We start from the raw sequence: 19877 nt of genomic DNA, 5'->3' as shown, positions 1-19877 counted from the left end.
CAAGGTTACTAATGGCGCACCGTGGCATGGTGCGCCATTACTAGTTTAACTAGTAATGGCGCACCACACCCACGGTGCGCCATTAGTATGTTTGGACAGGCGCACTAGTTCAAAAAAAATTTTGGTACTAATGGCGCACCGTAGGCAGGGTGCGCCATTAGTAGTTTCAACACTAATGGCGCATCAGAAGGTGGTGCGCCATTAGTATATACTAATGGCGCACCACATGTCTGGTGCGCCATTAGTGTCATTTCCATCTATAGCCCTTTTCCTAGTAGTGAGGCGACTGATGCAAGGTTAAAGTTCTAGAATGATCTACAGACTCCGATAAAATGCCTCCGAAGCATATAATCGAGTCGGAGCCAACTTCAACCCTTCTTCACTCGAACCTCAATCCATTCGGGGGCTAATGACGATGACATACCCAGGGTAGTGTCATAGGCCTGACCTAGACACCCTACCGAAATGCGCTGCCCTAGAGTGAAAGACATTCAAAGTCCAACAGAAGATACCAACTGAAATCACCTTGGAGTGCAATCCTCTCGACCAACTATTCCACTCAGATACCCCAATTCCACTCGACATGATCATTACACTCGACAATACAAAAGAATCACTCGGAGCACAGAAGACCTACAGTCGCCCCAGCATGGCATCGGTCAGGCATTCACTCCATAGTCTTAAAAATCATTAATAACCATTTATAGCACGCATTACCACTAACGCCCCTGTCTTAACTCACATTTAACCCTGTGTAACTGAGGGCTGGAAGGGTCTGGCGCACTCTATATAATCCACCCCCTCCTTTGGCACAAGGGTTCGCACCCCCTGTAACACACACGGATATTCTAGTCGACGAGCCTCCGAGGCACCGAGACGTAGGGTTGTTACCTCTTCCGAGAGGGGCCTGAACTCATAAACATGCGTGTACAACTTAGTCGTAGCTAAGGCCTTGCCTCCTCCTACGTAGCTGAGGGTCTATATCTACATAGATAGATCTTGTCTACATCATGTCATCGGTCTTATTGCATTACTCCGTTTCTCCATGAACTTAGTACACTAGATGCATGCTGGATAGTGGTCGATGTGTGGAGTAATACTAGTAGATGCAGGCAGGAGTTAGTCTACTAATCTTGAATGTGATGCCTATGTAATGATCATTGCTTGGATATCGTCATGATTATTTGAAGTTCTATCAATTGCCCAACAGTAATTTGTTTACCCACGTTTGCTATGTTTCTCGAGAGAAGCCACTAGTGAAACCTACGGCCCCCGGGTCTCTTTCTCATATTCTTTGCCTTTGCGGTCTACTTTTCCTTTGCTTTTATTTTTGTATCTACAAAACCAAAAATACAAAAATACCTTGCCGCATTTTATTCTTATTTATTTTATTTGGCATTCGATATATCAATCTACTACAAATTTTTTCACATTTGTTTGCCTATCTTGTGGCGCCGCTACCCGAAAGGGATTGACAACCCCTTTTACACGTCAGGTTGCGAGTATTTGTTATTTGTGTGGAGGTGTTGTTTACATTGTGTTTCTTGGTTCTCCTACTGGTTCGATAACCTTGGTTTCATCACTTAGGGAAATACCTACCGCCGTTGTGCTGCATCATCCCTTCATCTTTGGGGAAATACCGACGTAGCTTCAAGCCGCCATCAGCTGCTCACCTCCATGCTGCAGCCCTTCAGGCTATAGTTGATGCATCTCAGTACAACCCCAACTATAACTTTGGATATCCACCGGGCCAGCCGTGGACCTAGACCAACTTAGGCCAAAAACATAAAGCTTGGGGGAGTACGTATTTCTCACCGGCATTACATTCACGTTCACACCTTCATTCCAGTTGTCGATGTTCATACTTTTTCATTGTATTATCCATGTTACTTCATTTCTTTTTCTCATTTTGTTCTTGTGTGTTTGTTAAACCTTTAAAATAAAAGAAATAGTTGTAGTTAGTTTACTTTCTATGCATGCTTAGTAGTAATATTAAAACAAACCCAAAAAGATTTCATTGTTCTTCTTTTTGCTTGTTGGGAGCTTTCCCGTGTAAATAGTTTTTCTCGTTCTTATTTTACTTCAAAAAAGCAAATAACTCCAAAAATATTTCAATGTGTTTCTTTGAAATTCTTTTCTTTTCTTTGGGGGTCGAGAGAACAAGACCACGATGAAAATGTTGAGTGGCTCTCATATGCATTGTTGATCTAACAATGAGCCCATATTACGTTGTCTTCTCCTTTGAATAAACGTTTGCAGATTCCAGCTTAGTCCAATGCACGTGCACTCTTATTATTCTCCACACCGTTCGGTCGTGCAAGTGAAAGGCAATAATGACGATATATGATGAAATGATTGAGATGAGGACAAGATGGTATGAACTCGACCTATCTTGTTTTTGTAAATATGATTAGTTGATCGTTCCTGATTCAGCCTATTATGAAGGAAACATGTTTGCAATGAAAATTAGAGATTATTGTTACTCATGCCATGCTTAATTAGCTAGGAGTTTATAATGGCTTACCTTGTGTGCCAACATGCTATTAAAATGGTTGTGATGTAGTATGATATGGTGGTATCCTCCTTTGAATGATTCGAGTGGCTTGACTTGGGTCATGTTCACATATGTAGTTGAAACAAAATCAACATAGCCTCTATGATCTTTATGTTCATGGTGATTTATATCCTACTCATGCTTCCATTCAATGTTGGTTAATCTCAATGCATGTTTATGACTGTTGTCGCTCTCTAGTTGGTCGCTTCCCAGTATCTTTCTACCCTCACTTGTACTAAGTGGGAATACTACTTGTGCATCCACTTCCATAAACCCCAAAGTTGTTCCCTAAGAGTCCTCCATACCTTCCTATATGCGGTATCTACCTGCCGTTCCAAGTAAATTTGCATGTCCAAAACTCTAAACCTTCAAATGATAATCTGTTTTGTATGCTCGAATAGCTCATGTGTCAACTAGGGCTGTCAATATCTTCCAAGCTAGGTGGGTTATTCTCACGATGAGTGGACTCCGCTCATCAATCACGAGAAAATGGCCGGTAACCGGGATACCTAGTCCCATGTTCAAATCAAATCAAAATAATTGCAAACATTGTTTCGGACCAGATGTGGAGTCTGCTTGTTGGTGGTGGGGGTGTATAAAGTTTACCATTCTGTTTGGGAACTGCCTATAATGTATGTAGCATGGAAGATACCGAGATCTCTTTGTTTTTACGTTGACAATGAAAGCATGCCGCTCAAAAAATTATTTCTCTCTATTTCAAAACTTGAGCTCTGGCACCTTTGCAAATCCATACTTCCCTCTATGAAGGGCTTATCTATTTAGTTTTATTGCTGAGTCATCGTCCTGTTATAAAAAGCACCAGTCAGAGAGCACCACTGTCATTTGTATCCATTGTTATTAATTCATATTGAGTCTGACTGTTACTAGGTCTCTTTTACCAAGAATTATAATATCTAGTTAGTCCTTGATCTTCAGGGGTGCTCCGCATTTATGTTTTGCGGTCTTAGAAAGGGCTAGCGAGATACCATCTTGTTATATCATATCATGATTTTTTTGAGAAAGAGGTGTCATCTGAGATTTATTATTATTGCTCGCTATTTGATTGTGCTATTGATATGAGTAAATGTGAGACCTAAGTGTTATTGTGAATATGGTTAGTTCATAATCTCTGCTAAAAACTTGAATGCTGGCTTTACATATTTGCAACAACAAGATCAAACAAAGTTTGTAAAAGTTTTTCTTTATCACTTTCAGTTTGTCAACTGAATTGCTTGAGGATAAGCAATGGGTTAAGCTTGGGGGAGTTGATACGTCTCAGTCATATCTAATTTTCCAAACTATTTTTGCCCTTGTTTTGGACTCTAACTTGCATGATTTGAATGGGACTAACCCGGACTGACGTTTTTTCAGTAGAATTGCCATGGTGTTACTTTTGTGCAGAATAAAGAGTTCCCGGAATGAATTGAAACTTCATGGAGATAAGTTCTGGAATTAATAAAAAATATTGGCGAAAGAATCAAGTGAAGGGGGACCGCACCCTAACCACAAGGGTGGGGGGCCCACCCACCCCCCTGGGGCATGCCACCTGACCTTGTGGGCCCCCTGGACCTCCACCGACCTCAACTCCAACTCCATATATTCTCTTTTGGGGAGAAAAAAAATCAGAGAGAAGGATTCATCATGTTTTACGATACGGAGCCACCGCCAAGGCCTGTGCTTCCTCAGGAGAGTAGATTTGGAGTCTGTTCGGGGCTCCGAAGAGGGGAATCCGTCGCCATCGTCATCATCAACCATCCTCCATCACAAATTTCATGATGCTCACCGCCGTGCATGAGTAATCCCATCATAGGCTTGCTGCACCGTGCTGGGTTGGATGAGATTTACCATGTAATCGAGTTAGTTTTGTTAGGGTTTGATCCCTAGTATCCACTATGTTCTAAGATTGATGTTGCTATGACTTTGCTATGCCAAATGGTTGTCACTAGGGCCCGAGTGCCATGATTTCTGATCTGAACCTATTATGTTTTAATGAATATGTTTGTGTTCCTGATCCGATATTGCAAGTAATAGTCACCTACTATGTGTTATGATCCAGCAACCCTGGAGTGACAATAGTCGGGACCACTCCCGGTGATGACCGTAGTTTGAGGTGTTCATGTATTAACTAAGTGCTAATGCTTTGGTCTGTTACTCTATTAAAAGCAGGCCTTAATATCCCTTAGTTTCCAATAGGACCCCGCTGCCACGGGAGGGTAGGACAAAAGATGTCATGCAAGTTATTTTCCATAAGCACGTATGACTATATTCGCAATACATGCCTACATTATATTGATGAACTGGAGCTAGTTCTGTGTCACCCTATGTTATAACCGTTGCATGATGAGTGCCATCCGACATAATTATCCATCATTGATCCATTGCCTACGAGCTCGTTTCATATTGATCTTTGCTCCGTTACTTTTCTGTTGCCACTGTTACGATGACTACAAAACTACTACTGTTACTTTTGCCGATGTTACCGTTACTTCCATACTACTTTGCTACTAAATACTTTACTACAGATATTAAGTCTTTCAAGTGTGGCTGAATTGACAACTCAGCTGCTAATACTTGAGAATATTCTTTGGCTCCCCTTATGTCGAATCAATAAATTTGGGTTGAATACTCTACCCTCGAAAATTGTTGTGTTCCCCTATACTTGTGGGTTACCAATCCTTGCCCCAGCGGTACTTCGGCACCACCGGGAGAGTGGGGGAGAGCCCTCCCTCCGTCTCCTTCTTCCTTGCCCCCACCTAGATGAGAGGGGAGTCCCCCCTCTGGTCTCTTCTGTTTCACGCTCCAGTTTTCTGGCCCTTCACCATTTCTTAAATTCTCAAAGATCAATATGTCTGATTGCATTGAAATTTTAACATGATTTTTTCCATAAACTATATTTCTTGCGGCGAAAGAAGGGCCCCAGCTGACTTACGGGGTGCCCAGTAGGCACCACCGCACGCTAGGGGGTGTGGGTCACGCCCTGGTAGGTAGTGGAGGTTGTGGGCCTCCGTCTGTGTTGATTCCCCCTCCCAAAAATCACATATATTCCAAAATAAATCTCTGTAAATTTTTATCATGTTTGGACTTCGTTTGATATGGATATTCCGTGAAACAAAAAACATGCATCGAACAGGAACAGGCACGGGCACTGGATCAATATGTTAGTCCAAAAAAATAATGCAAAATTTTGCTAAAACTATATAAAATTTGTATAATATTGGCATGGAAAAATCAAAAATTATAGATACAACAGAGACATATCAGTTACTAGCACACATTGGGATCCTTATTTGATTCTTGACTTATTAATCGCCTTGATCTTTGTCTAGGAGTTGCAACTAGTTTCTGGTGTTTGTAGGATATGTGTTGGAGGCCGTGCATAGCACTGAGCCTAGGGATGGGTTATGATGCGGTAGATACACCATGCCACGGTGTACCAAGGCAGCTGTTTGGTGGGCTTGGGAACCCTACACACATCGTTTGGCGCCATAGTAGAAACCCGACCAGACTCCCTTGCGGATGGACCTCAAATAGGCAATAAACCTGGACTAAAGACTTGTGTGGTTAGTCAGGTCGTGGCCGACACCCTCGCTGGGCTTCCTCGTGAAGGTTGCTGAGTACATGTCGTGTAAACGGCGATAAGTGGTGAGATCAAGTGTGAAGAAGTACACTCCTACAGGGTTATTAAACTATTCGAATAGCCGCGTCTATGGATATGGACTACATGGAAAGCTTATATGGTTCATAGATAACTTGAAGTGGACACTCTAAAATGCGCAAGATAATCTTGAGTCCTATGGATGCACTGGTATAGTGACGTGCTAAACAAACTGTTTTTAACCCCTTTCCACGACTTCATTTGGAACCGTCGCCAAGTGAGTGTGGGCGATAGTGGGGTCCTTCCCACATGACCTAGAAATTGTTGGGGATAGGCCCTCCTGGGACCCAGGCTGGGGCCATGTGCGATCGGGCGAGGCATCGAAACCCAATCATTTCCGTAGGTATGTACATCCCACATGGTGAATCCTAGAAAATCATTTTCGTAGGTTTACATCCCACATGGTGAATCCCAGAAAATCAATTCCGTAGGTATGTACATCCCACACAGTGAATCCTAGAAAAACATTTCCGTAGTTATGCACATCCCACACGTTGAATCCTAGAAAAACATTTCCATAGGTATGTATATCACACACAGTTCTTTGTGTGGAAATGTTTGTGCAAGGTGGCCTAACGCAAACAGTTCGCTGGCGGAAGCCACATGTGATTGCTAGTTAATCGAACACGCCTACTTTCCAAAAACCGTGCGGGTTGTTTGAGTTCATCGCCCACTCTGCTGTCTCAGTAACCATCTGCAATAGAAAACCCCAATAAGCAAGGTAATTAGCCTATTATTGATAATCCATGTGCTAACCAAACTGATATTTCTTATAAAACACGCCAGATATTTCATATATGTATAAAAGCAACCAGGATTTCATAACCGAATTAAATAAGATAGCTTCGGCACTCAGTTACGCCATTACACAACAGCACCAAGTTTCACATGTAGCATCAAAAACGTTTGGAAAGTAGCATCATACACGGTAAATAAACAGACGAGTCTCATCTGGGAAACTGCAGAAGCGGAAGGCAAATATTGAGCCTTCAGTGATGTTGAAATTCCTTGCAACTTTTGCTAGGTAGTTCGGTTAGGTGTCGTTCTGAGGGACCAAAGAACTACCGGCAGCTCCTCGATCCACCACCTACCTTGCTTCTGCAGCGTATCGAAAGTTCTTGTCTTGAGTCCACAAAGCACTTCAGTGTTTGCCCTCTCAGCTTGTCCAGTGCTCTGGGGGTGTGCCACGGAAGTGAATGAGACATTGCATCTGAGGGTGTGAACATATTGCATGAAGGCGTGGCTCGTAAACTAGGTGTCGTTGTCTGCGATGATCCTTGCCGGAACTCCGAAACGACACACACATTCATTCAAGAACTTGATAGCTGACCGAGCAGTCACCTTTCTCACGGTAGTCACTTCCGGCCACTTTGTAAACTTGTCATGGCAACGAACAAGAATTCAAAGCCCCTGATTGCTCGGGGGAAGGGGCCAAGGATATCGAGCCCCCAGACTGAAAATGGCCATGATAGAGGGATTGTCTGAAGGGCTTGGGCAGGCAGGTGTGTTCTCTTCGAATGGAACTGACAGGCTTCACATTTCGTGACGAGCTCAACTGAATCTTGGAGGGCATAGGGCCAATAGAATCCTTGTCGGAATGCTTTCCCAACTAATGCCCTGGATCCAATGTGTGAGCTGCACATTCCACTGTGAATCTCAGCCAGCAGTTCCTTTCCATCCTCCCAGCAAATACGCTTCAATTTCACACCATTGGGCCTCCTTCTATATAGTGTCATCGACAAACTGATACATACTGGCCCTCCGGGCTACTCTTTCATCTACATCAAGATTGCTGGGGAGTTCTCCAGTTTGGAAGAAGTGTACAATGAGCCTTGCCCAAATTGGAGCCTGGGGCTCGGCAACGAGGACTAATGGCACCTCCTCGGCTGCAGGAGCACCAGCCTTGTTTGCAGGGTCCATAGGCCTAGCTGGAGGGGGTGGTTCGGTAGGCTATGAGGAGTTGTTTCCGGCAGGGTCTCTACCGGGAGCAGATGGCTCTACAGGGAGAGGCTTACCGTAGTCCATGTTTCTCCTTTTTCGGGCCATTGTGGCTGGTGATACGAAGGGTTGGAGAGATGGAGAACAAAAGTTCCTGGTTCCACAGGAAGCTTCTGCGCATCACACTTTGACAGGTGATTAGCTATGTTGTTTCCCGCACGGGGTACGTGCTCTATTTGCAACCCGTCAAAGTGCTCCTCCAATCTCCTTACTTCCTCAACGTATGCTTCCATCAATGGGCTTTGGTAATCCTTTTTGACTTGTCTCACCACGAGTTGTGAATCTCCTCGAATGATTAGCTTCTTAATTCGCAATTCTGCTGCAATCCTGAGCCCCGCAAGGAGCCCTTCATACTCTGTTGTATTGTTGGTGGCTTCTTCCCAGGCAAAGTGCATCTGGACAACGTACTTCAAGTGCTCCCAAGAGGGGGCAACAAGAAGCATGCCAGCCCCTGCACCTTGTAGGGAAAAAGCACCATCAAAATACATAATCCATTCTTGGGGTGATTCCTTGCCGGGGACAGCTGTCTATGTCCTTTCCTCATCAGGGGATGGCGTCCATTCTGCAATAAACTCTGCCAATGCCCTGCTCTGAATAGTTCAAGTGCTCTCAAACTTCAAACCAAAGCTGGATAACTCCAAAGCCCATTCCACTATTCTGCCAATTGCCTCAGGGTTTCGGAGTATCCTTTGCAATAGTTAATGTGTGACAACCATGATCTCATGGGCTTGGAAGTAGTGGCGCAGTTTTCTTGAGACCATATTGAGACCAAAGATCAACTTTTGCATGTCATAGTACCTCGATCTAGCCCCCTATAATAAGGAGCTGACGGAGTACACTGGGCGCTGCACCACTTTCTTCCTTGTAGCGTCCTTGGGGTTGCTCTCATTGTCGTGCTCACTGCTGTCCTCATCCGTTTCTGACTCTACCGTGATCTTGCCACTTTCTTCCTCATCCACCTCTCGCTGGGCTACCAAAGCTATATTGACCACTTGGTTGGTTGCCGCCAAGTATAGCAACAATGGCTCTTGGGGTTTGTGTGTAACAAAGGTAGGCAAAGACGATAGGTAGGCTTTCAACTCTTGCAGAGCTGCATCTGCTTCCAGGGTCCACTTCATAGGTCCCTCCTTCTTCAAAACCTTCAAGAAGGGTAGGGCACGCTCGGCAGACTTGGAGATGAATCTGCTCAGCGCGGCAATGCATCCCGTCAACCGCCTCACATCCTTAACTGTCCTTGGCGTTTGGATCTGCTTAGTGGCCTTGATCTTGTTGGCGTTGGCTTCGATCCCCCGATGGGACACGAAGAAGCCAAGTAGCTTGCCGGAGGGAACACCAAATACACATTTCTCCGGGTTAAGCTTCAGATTGATCTTGTGCAGATTAGTAAACGTCTCTTCCAAATCCTGCATGAGGGTGGCCTTATCCTTGGTTTTGACCCCAATATCATCCATATAGGCTTCTATATTTCTGTGCAATTGTGGCTCAAACCAATCTAGGCTGCCCGTGCAACACTGGACCCAGCACTCTTTAATCCGAACGGCATGCGGACAAATTAGTATGTACCACATGGAGTGATGAATGATGTTTTCTCTTCATCTTCCTTAGACATGAAGATCTGATGATATCCTGAGTATGCATCTAGAAAGGAGAGCAACTCACATCCCGAAGTAGAATACATGATCTGGTCGATGTGAGGCAAGGGAAATGGGTCCTTCAGGCAAGCTTTGTTGAGGTCTGTGAAATCAATACAAAGCCTCCACTTCACATTAACTTTACAGACCACTACTGGATTTTCCAACCATGTAGGATGCAGTACTCCTCTGACCAAACCAGCTACCTCCAACTTCTTGATCTCTTCGGCAATGAACTGATGCCTCTCAAAGGCTTGCTTCCGTACTTTCTACTTGATGGGTTGGGCATGTGGGTAGAAAGCAAGGTGGTGCTCAATTACCTCCCTGGGAACACCGGGGATATCAGATGGTTCCCAAGCAAACACATCCATATTCGCCCGCAGGAAGGCAACGAGCATGCTTTCCTATTTTTCGTCGAGGGTGGCGTTGATCGTGAAAGTACCATCAATGCCAGCCAGCCCTGCCGGGACCTTCTTCACTTGGGGTGCAGCAACCTTGGATCTCTTGCTATTGAAACACTCCGGCACGTCGTCAACGGGTGCCGTGCACTCGGAGGGAGCACGCTACCCGGACTCCTTGCCGGGGGTCCTACAATCCCTCTTCTTTCCTTTGTTTTCCTTGGTGGGAACAGCCACTGCTGCAGCCTCTACTGCGACTTCATGCTGATACATCATGGCCACATAGATAATTACATCCTTCTCATCTGACGGGTTACTGAGAACTCCAATGGCTCAGGCATTTTCAGGGTGTTGTAGGCATAGTGGGATGCTGCCATGAACTTGGCCAGGGCTGGTCGTCCAAGAATCCCATTGTACGGTAGGGGGAGATCAACCACATCAAACACAATCTTCTCAGTCTGAAAGTTCAGCTCTCCCCCAAACGTCACCGGCAACGTGATCTTCCCCTCAGGATAACTCCTGCTGGGGTTAACTCCTTGAAACGTGTCGGTTGCCTCTAGCTCCTCTTCTCCTATGTGAAGCTTGCGGATGACTGCTGGGGAAATCAGATTCAACCTGGCCCCGCCATCCACTAACATCTTTGTGACCTTGAGGTTGGGAATTGTTGGGGAGACCAACAACGACAAACACCCTACCGCCATGGTGCGGCGAGGGTGATACTCCTCATCAAAGATGATGGGCGTGCGGGACCACTTGAGCGGCTTCCGAGACTCTGGTGCTGGTTCCACGACATTGATCTCAGTGGCCTTCTAAAATTCCTGCTCAATAGTTTCCTCTTCATCCTCTCCATCACTGGCATCATCACAGGTTTCCTTCTCTTGGCCCATGGTGGGCTTTCCTTGGTTCCGAAAGGGCTTGCCGGGGAGATTTTCTTCACTGCCTCGGCCCTTACCACCACCAGCATTCTAACCTTTCTCCTTATCACACTAATCATATTCTGCCCTCTGTCTCTTTGCAAGCTGCACTACCTGATAACACTCCTAAAGTTCGTGGCCTTTGGTCCGATGGATCTTGCAGTACGGCCCATCACCTTTCCCAACTTTTTCCGCGGCAGCGGCTTCTCGGCAGGCAATGCACGCGGCAGCTTCCTTGCTGGGGCCCTCAACTTTGACCTTCTTGCCGGTACTAGGTGTGCCCGAACATTCTACAGTCATCACTGCCTTGTCCCTTGGCTTCTTACTGTGCTTCTTGCCCTTCCTCTGACTGGTTGATTCATCCTCATCCTCTGAATCAACATTAATGCAATCTTCTTCTCCAGGCAACTTCCTTCCTTCTTCCATCCGGGCACATTTATTCACTAGTGCATATAGTTCTTTCATAGTATTGGGCAACTGCACGTTCATCTTGGAACGAATGTGCCGGTTGCGCAGATTGGACTGGAAAGCTGCTATAACAGCTGCCGGATGGATATTTGGAATATTTCTATGAACTTTATTGAATCTCTGCAAATATTTACGGCGGGTTTCTCCTTCCTTCTGCTGGAAAAGCTGCAGGTCGCTAGGCCTGCCGGGCTCTTGGTGGCCACTGGTGAAGGCACCGATGAACTCGTGGCACGGGTCTGCCCATGACGAAATGGAGTTCTCCAGTAGGTGCATCAACCAAGACCTCAAATTGGACTTGAGGGCCCAAGGGAAGTAGTTGGCGAACACCTTCTCATCTCTTCCCCCAACAACCTAAACATCGATAGTGTAGATGCTCCAGAACTCTACCGGGTTCAGCCTCCCGTCGTACTTCTGAGGTATCTTCGGCTTGAACGTGCGAACGGACGACCAACCGACTTGCCACAACTCTTGTGTATAGGCAGGGCAGCCAACCTCGAAGGGTAGGAACCCATCAACACCGAGCACGGGCTCATCGACGTTGAGGCCGTCGCACCCGTCGGTCTGGCGGGGGTCATTACGGCGTTGTTCGTTGATGACACGCGCGTCCCCCCGTTGCGTGTCTCCCAGGGTTCGACGTTGGCCTAGACATGCTCGAGGGTCAGAAGAGGCCATTGAGACGTTGTCAGGGTCTTGATTCTGGTGCGCCCTCGCCGGCTGCCGTGGCGGGGACTGAACCTCAGGGACGGCCCCCTACGTATGGCTAGCGGCGCGGGCGGTGGCTGTTGCTTGGTGAGGTTGCTGTGGGCAAGATCCTCATGAGCCCCCAGCTTCAGCGAAACCAAACTAGCTTTGGATGGTGGCACGCCACTCACCCATCTGCTCGGCTGCTGGCGGGAACCTCAGTGGGCTGACAGGGCGCATTAAATGTGTCGCGTAGTGTCACATCACTGGGTGCCTGGCAAGGCATGTCGGTCTATCTTGCTAGCTCCGCACCTGCTCTCTTGACACGTCGCAGGACAGATGTCATCTGTAGGATTCTTTGCAGGAAAAGGCTTCCATGTGGCGAATGGCTGCCACTTAATCATCTTGCGGCTTGACACCGCACTGATTGACAACATGAGTCATACTTGAGTGGTTGGTGGGGCGGTTCTGCCCCCGCGAGCCCCGGTAGGCCCTGCCGAGGAGCCTCAATTGCTTGCTTCTGGTGGTGGCCTCGCCCCTTTCCGGGCTCGCCTTCCCGGCAAGGGAGGCCCTTCTTTTGCCGATATCCTGCTCCTTAGGCTCATTCTTGGTCCTTCTGAGTTGCATGTTGGTTCTTCAAATCTCTTGGTTTTCCAATCTCTGACTTAAGCTGGTGCTTTAGTCTTGATCTTGTGCCTGTGCACAGTTGGTCAACAGACCCAGGGTTTTTTGCACCGACACGCCATCAACATCTTCAACAGCACCATCTCATCTCAAACCCTAGTTCATCTCTTGTATTCAGTCTTGTTACCGGAACTATAGATTGGTGCTTGTGGGTGACTAGTAGTGTTGATTACATCTTGTAGTTGATTACTATATGGTTTATTTGGTGGAAGATTATATGTTCAGATCCAATATGCTACTTAATACCCCTCTGATCTTGAGCATGATTATCATTTGTGACTACTTACTTTTGTTCTTGAGGTCATGGGAGAAATCATGTTGCAAGTAATCATGTGAACTTGATATGTGTTAGATATTTTGATATTGTGTATGTTGTGATTCCCTTAGTGAACGTCGACTACATGACACTTCACCATATTTGGGCCTAAGGGAATGCATTGTGGAGTAGCAATTAGATGATGGGTTGCGAGAGTGAGAGAGGCTTAAACCCCAATTTATGTGCTATTCCATATGGGGCCGATTGGATCCAAAAGTTTAATGCTATGGTTAGAATGTATTCTAAATACTTTTCTCGTAGTTGCGGATGCTTGTGGGAGGGTTAATCATAACTCGGAGGTTTGTTAAAGTAAGAATAGCACCTAAGCACCGGTCCACCCACATATCAAATTATCAAAGTACCGAACAAAATCAAACCAACATGGTGAAAGTGACTAGATGGAATTCCCGTGTACCCTCAAGAATGCTTTGCTTATCATAAAAGACCGTTTTGGCCGGGCTACCTTGCTGCACTTTTGTTACTATTATTGTTACTTGCTCGTGACAAATTATCTTGCTATCAAACTACTCAGCTACTTACAATTTCAGCACTTGCAGACATTACCTTGCTGAAAACCACTTGTCATTTCCTTCTACTCCTCGTTGGGTTCGACACTCTTACTTATCGAAAAGAGCTACAATTGATCCCCTATACTTGTGGGTCATTAGGGAGCGAGATATACTTAGAGAGAGATAGAGTGAAGGTCGAGGGAGAGAGTACTGTCAGTGTGTTACGAAGATAAAAGATCATTGTTGACATACAACTAGCACGAGAGATACCCGAGAGATGTTGAAGGCGTATAGGTCTAGAGAGATATATAAGCATGAGTGATAGCTATATGAGATGAATATCTGGATTAAAGGGGATTCAAATATTTAAACTAGAGATCACGACATCAATAATATCATAACGAAAATTGGTTTATGAAACATAAATATTCATTTGACTTTGTGGACACATGTATTGTTATATAGTTTATCAATATTAGTGATCCATAGATTCTTTAATTACAGACAATGCATGGTTTATATGCAATTACTGTCTAAACGGGATTACACTATATGTTGCATGTGTGAAACACATTATACATGTTTGAGAAGTAAAAAAACCACATGAAACACACATTAATTAGAGACAATTAGCGAGGAATGTATACACTGTATTTCAACATAAAGTGGTTTCAAATATTTGAAAATCCAAATTAACATGGATCCGGCCTTATGTATCTAAGATCATGCCATTTGTAAACCATATTTATGTATAAAGGGTGTTGTCCTTTTGAAAGTATATATAAAAAATGATGTATATTTGTATTTGAATAAAAAAATGGATCCTACTCAGAAAAATACAAATTGGATTCAAATTGAGTTGGCACGGTAAACATGCACTCTTTCTCTGCAAAAATTGGAACGAGGCGGGGGAAGTCGTAGTAACCGCCCGAAACCAAAATCTGCGAGATGGAAATTACTGCCTACCCCTCACACGCAAAGCCTATCGGCTCGATTTCTATAGGTTTCGATAGGGGTAGGCTTGTAATTTCATTGAAACGTGACATAACCGCCTCTCACCCGGATTCATACATGGTGGGTGCCAAAACACAGTGTCTCCTCGGTTGAAATCGCCTCCCTCCCCAATTCATACACGGTGGGTGCCAAAACAAACTCTCATCGGCCGAAATCTCCGTCGGCAAATATTTGGTGTATGCGAGATTACCGCCCTATCCCCAACCAACTAATATTGCGATGATGTAGGAAATTTTAAACGGGGGCTAAGTTTGTAAATTTCCTTGCATTTGAGACAAGCGCGCCCTGTAGATATGGTTCCCCTTCCTCTCTCCCTCCATGTCCCCATTCGTACTCTGTGGGCGCCAAAACACCCTCTCCACCCCAGCCTCCTCCGTCCGCCACCCCATCCACCACCGTCCTCCTCCACCATGCCGGAGCTGATACCCCGACGCCGCCATCCATTACAAGAGATCGACCACTCTCGTCCACGGCTTCGGACCAGGATCCTTGCATCCCGTCCTCTCGCTTCATCCCCACCGTGATCCACCTTGCCGGCAACGCTCCTATGACCGTCTCGTCCATCGTGTCGGGATATTTCCCCTGCCGCCACCGTCTTCCCTCCTAGATCTACTTCCACGCCGCCAACATCCATCGCCACCGCAGCACCATCAAATTCTCAGCAGATGCGTACACAGCGCCGTAGCAGAGGCGGTACTCTTTTGTATCTGCTCAACTTATTTATCGCAGCAAGAAAATAGATCGCCACTGCTTTACTATGATTTCTTGTCCATCACTTAGGATCTTACTTGTTAGTTGAAAGCAAACATTGGTTGGGAAGTTACCTTTGTCCGGTCTGCACCTTCAGATCCGCCATGGCACGCTCAACACTATACTCGCAATGCTTATGGTTTTCCCCTTTTATATTCCACACTGGTTAAATGATAGTAGACTAAATTTTAAAATTGGGTCAACCGATTTTTGAGAGCTCGCCGGAGTTCACCGGTGGGAAGGAAGGGGCTCGCCAGAGGGCTGCCCCATTATCTATCTTAGTGTTTCGGGTGGGGACAGTCGTTGTGGGGGGCTATCGTTGGGCTATAGTGGGACCTCGCCGGATGCAAAACTCGACGCGGGTGGGGGTGGGGTTATCTAGAGAGTTGGCTAGGGGGGTGGAAGATCGGAAGTTGTGGGCGGTTTACGGGAGGGCGGGGGCCGGTGGTTCGGACGGCGACCCGTGCGGTGGTATTTAGGGGGAAAATAAGAGGCAAGGAAGAACAAGGTTTAGGAGACATAGGATCTTCATCCAACCGCCTAAAATGGTCGACTGGCCCAAATGACGAAAGTCAGGTCACTTGCATGTAGACATTCCCATATATTCAGTACTACTCCCTCTGTCCCAAAATTCTTGTCTTACATTTGTCTAGATACAGATGTACATAATACTAAAACGTCACTTGATACATCTGTATTTAGACAAATCTAAGACAAGAATTTTGGGATGGAGGGAGTATTATCATAGGTGCTTCGAGACGTACGTGCAAGCAGTGCTCCTCAACCCATCAAGCTAAACAACATGCTACTCATAATTCCAAACTTAGTTGCTCAAATACGAATCTGATTTGATGTTGACATGTACTAAAACAGAGAATATTTAATTGGTCAGTTAATGTTCCTACTTTACTTTAGAAAAGCACATGTGCCACATACCGAGGGACAGCAGGGAGTTGTGTTCTTTATGCACTCTGGTTCATCATGTGTGGACAACCAATATTTTATTATCCAAAATCTGCTTGCCCTTCTTTAGCATGCTTCGCTTCTGTTCTTCCTTTGTAAGTACCCTCTCTGTACCTAAATATAAGTCTTTGTAGAGATTCCTCCATGGACTACATATGGAGCAAAATGAGTGAATCTACACTCTAAAATGTATCTATATACATCCGTATGTGATCCATAGTGGAATCTCTATAAAGATTTGTATTTAGGAACACATGGAGTATAATAGTTGTATAATATGTTCTTTGTAGTTAAGAGGAGTAGGGACATTTGTATTCTACAGGTCTATTCGGTCGCTTGCCATGGACGCTTTCAACTCTTCATGTTGGTCTTCATGTCGATTGTCATGGACGCTTTCAACTCTTAGTATTCGATCATATGTGTCGCCTTTAAGAGTTAGACTAATAGTAACAGTACCGCTCCTTCAGTTATAGAGAGCTAGTATGCGAAGCCTTTCTAGCTGTACCAGCAATACTAGCACATATATTCCAGCAAGGACCACTTTCCTGATTTTACTCATGATGCTTAGGGTTTTCCCATTATATCTACACTATGATCTGCGTAGGTGCTTTGTGTCCTACTAGCAGCTGCCCACCCTTTAAAGCTAAATAACACACTAATCATACGTCCTAAGGTTCTTCAAATATGAATGTGATATGATACTGACATTAGCTAACAGACACACATTTAATTGGTTAGCTAATGCTCCCACTTGAGTTTCCAAATGCATGTGGCCACATATAGAGAGGCATCATGGAATTGTATTTCTTTGGGCGCTCTGATTCATCATGGGTGGGCAACCAACACTCTATAGAAAGAAGGGGAATCTCAGTAATATGCTTCCCCTTCTATTCTATAACATGTTCCTCTTCTGTTCTTCTTTACTAAGTATAGTATGTTCCTTGTCAGGAAGGGGAGCAGGGACATCTATAGTCGACAGCTCTATTGGGCCAGTTCTGCTACATGATTTCACACTTTGGGTTGGTCTGCCATAATATCTCGGAAATGGTGGGAGCCACGCATTCTTTGATAGACTAAACTGAGTAACAGTTGTGCGCCTTCAAATGAATAGAGCTAGCCTGCAGGTGATCGATAGGCTGCATATTAGTAGCGGCAAAACCCTGTGTTTTCCATCCAGTTCCGCTTTCCTGATTTATTTATGTTGGTTATGCTGTACCCCTATTATCTACACTACGATCTACCTATTGGCTTTGCGCCCTCGTTATCATGGTTTGGCAATTAAGTTTCTATATTGTATATTATGAACCTATCATCATCCAACTATCTTTACATTTGGGGCTCCCATCACTAAGCCTATTTTTTGTGTAGTTGTGCCAGATTATATTAATCTACTCACCATATTATAGCACACATGGGCTCTCTCATCAAAATCCAGTGATAGCACACAAGGGTTTACAGGGAGCCCCCATTATATTACAATATCCTCTGCATTACAAAGATACACTACTGCAGGATGCTGCTAACACGACACTAGGATCAAAGACCCTTCGACGAAACTGTGTGCGATGCATTAATCGCAAACGGTGGTGTAAAAAACCGTCAAAAAGGTGCAAAATGTTTTGCGATGACGGATGCATCAAACACAGTTCCGATTTTAGTTTCGTGTGTGATGCAGGGCGTACAGTTTAGTTCAATTAACTGTTTGTGATGAGGAAGAAGAGCATAAACGGGTAGCCAGATGGAGGCGTGTGTGATATACGGCATACAGTTCACTCGGATTAACTGTTTGTGATGAGGAGGAATAGAAACGGGAAGCTAGATAAAGGTGTGTGCGATTGAGGGCATACGCTTCAGAAGGATCAACTGTGTGCGATTAGGCAACAGAAAAGAAACGACCAGCCAGATCAAAGTGTTTGCGATTGATGGCATACAGACACTTCACATGGATGAACTATTTGCGATTAGCCACAACAAACAGAAACAGTTAGATAGATCAATGTGTGTGCACCAGACGGACACACATTCTAATTCAAAGAAGCGTGTGCGATGGTAACAACGAGCGCGCACGGTTGTTGGAACAAGATGTGTGTTAACATTGCCTATTGCGGTGTACCCTATGGTGCAAACACTACGTACACGGCCGATAAAGCATGCCCACATTATGCCTTCTCGGAATAGTACCACACTTAGAACCGTCAATAAATTTTGAGCCTGCGTCCCATCACATTCCAAATTACTAGCACGCTATATTTAATTGCAAACTTGTTCACACCGATCAAAACCTAAACAGTTTCTGACTTAGGAACGTATTAGTACTCGGTTATAAATACTCCTACTCCAGGATGACTGCACATTCCTCCTCAACTCCTCATCCACAAAAACAAAAAAGTCATTCATCATCGTTCCCTTGCGTCTGCCATGGCCAGCGTGAGTTCTTGGTCGAGAGATTGCCACCAGGGAGAGGCGAGCACGAAAGAGGAAGCACAAGAGATGTCCCGCCTCGTCGTGAAAGCATCTGACATGTCCCGCCGGGCGGCCATAGCAGCACCGATGTCCCGCCTCACCGCCGAAGCAGCACGAAGGTCCTTCCGTGCCGTCGATGCAACGGACTGGTCCAGCCGCGCCGCGAAAGCAGAAGAGATGTCCCGCCGCGCCGCGAATGTTGCAGAGATGTCCTCCCGCATCACGAAGGCCTGTGAAAATGTCTCGCATGTAGGCGAGGACTCTTACAGCAGCATGCATGGGATCGTGCATAGCCAGATGGATCAGATCTCCAGCTAGGCGAGGTTGCAGGATGACATGAAAGCCTCGTTTGAACAGGCTCCCAGCATCATCTGGCAACTAAATGAGAGAAATGTGAAGCTCCGGGCTGAGTGCGACCTGCTGAGTGGGGAGATCTTTGGAAGTGCAGAGCAGCAGGAGGAGACCACTGCCTTGTGGAAGAGGACCTACGACATCATCGAGAAACTTATGGACGAGAATGCCATGTTGCGCATCAAGCACAGAAGGCTGGTGGAGGAAACCGTGGATGCTCTCAAGCATCATCTTGAGGACAAGAAAGAGCTCATTGCCGCTCGCCATGGAGACTAGTTTCCGCGGCTCGTAGCAATGCAGCAAGAAAGTAGAGATCAGCGAGCCAGATCGTTGTCTTCCATCTTCTTTTGCCCTTGTGTATTTTGAGCATTGTTGCATGTGGCTTTTTAATTATGTTCCTAAATATGTAAGAAAATTATTATGAACTATCATCGTCCTTATATTCATTAGTATTGCGATAAGTCGCATTTGATGCTATATAGGTCCGTTGGATCTTACATCAAGATATGTTCAAAACTTTCTTTTCAA

This window comes from Triticum dicoccoides, chromosome 7A, assembly GCF_002162155.2.
Source record: "Triticum dicoccoides isolate Atlit2015 ecotype Zavitan chromosome 7A, WEW_v2.0, whole genome shotgun sequence".
NCBI lineage: Eukaryota > Viridiplantae > Streptophyta > Magnoliopsida > Poales > Poaceae > Triticum > Triticum dicoccoides.
The sequence above is the reverse complement of the archived record's forward strand: the minus strand, read 5'-3'. Positions refer to the sequence as shown.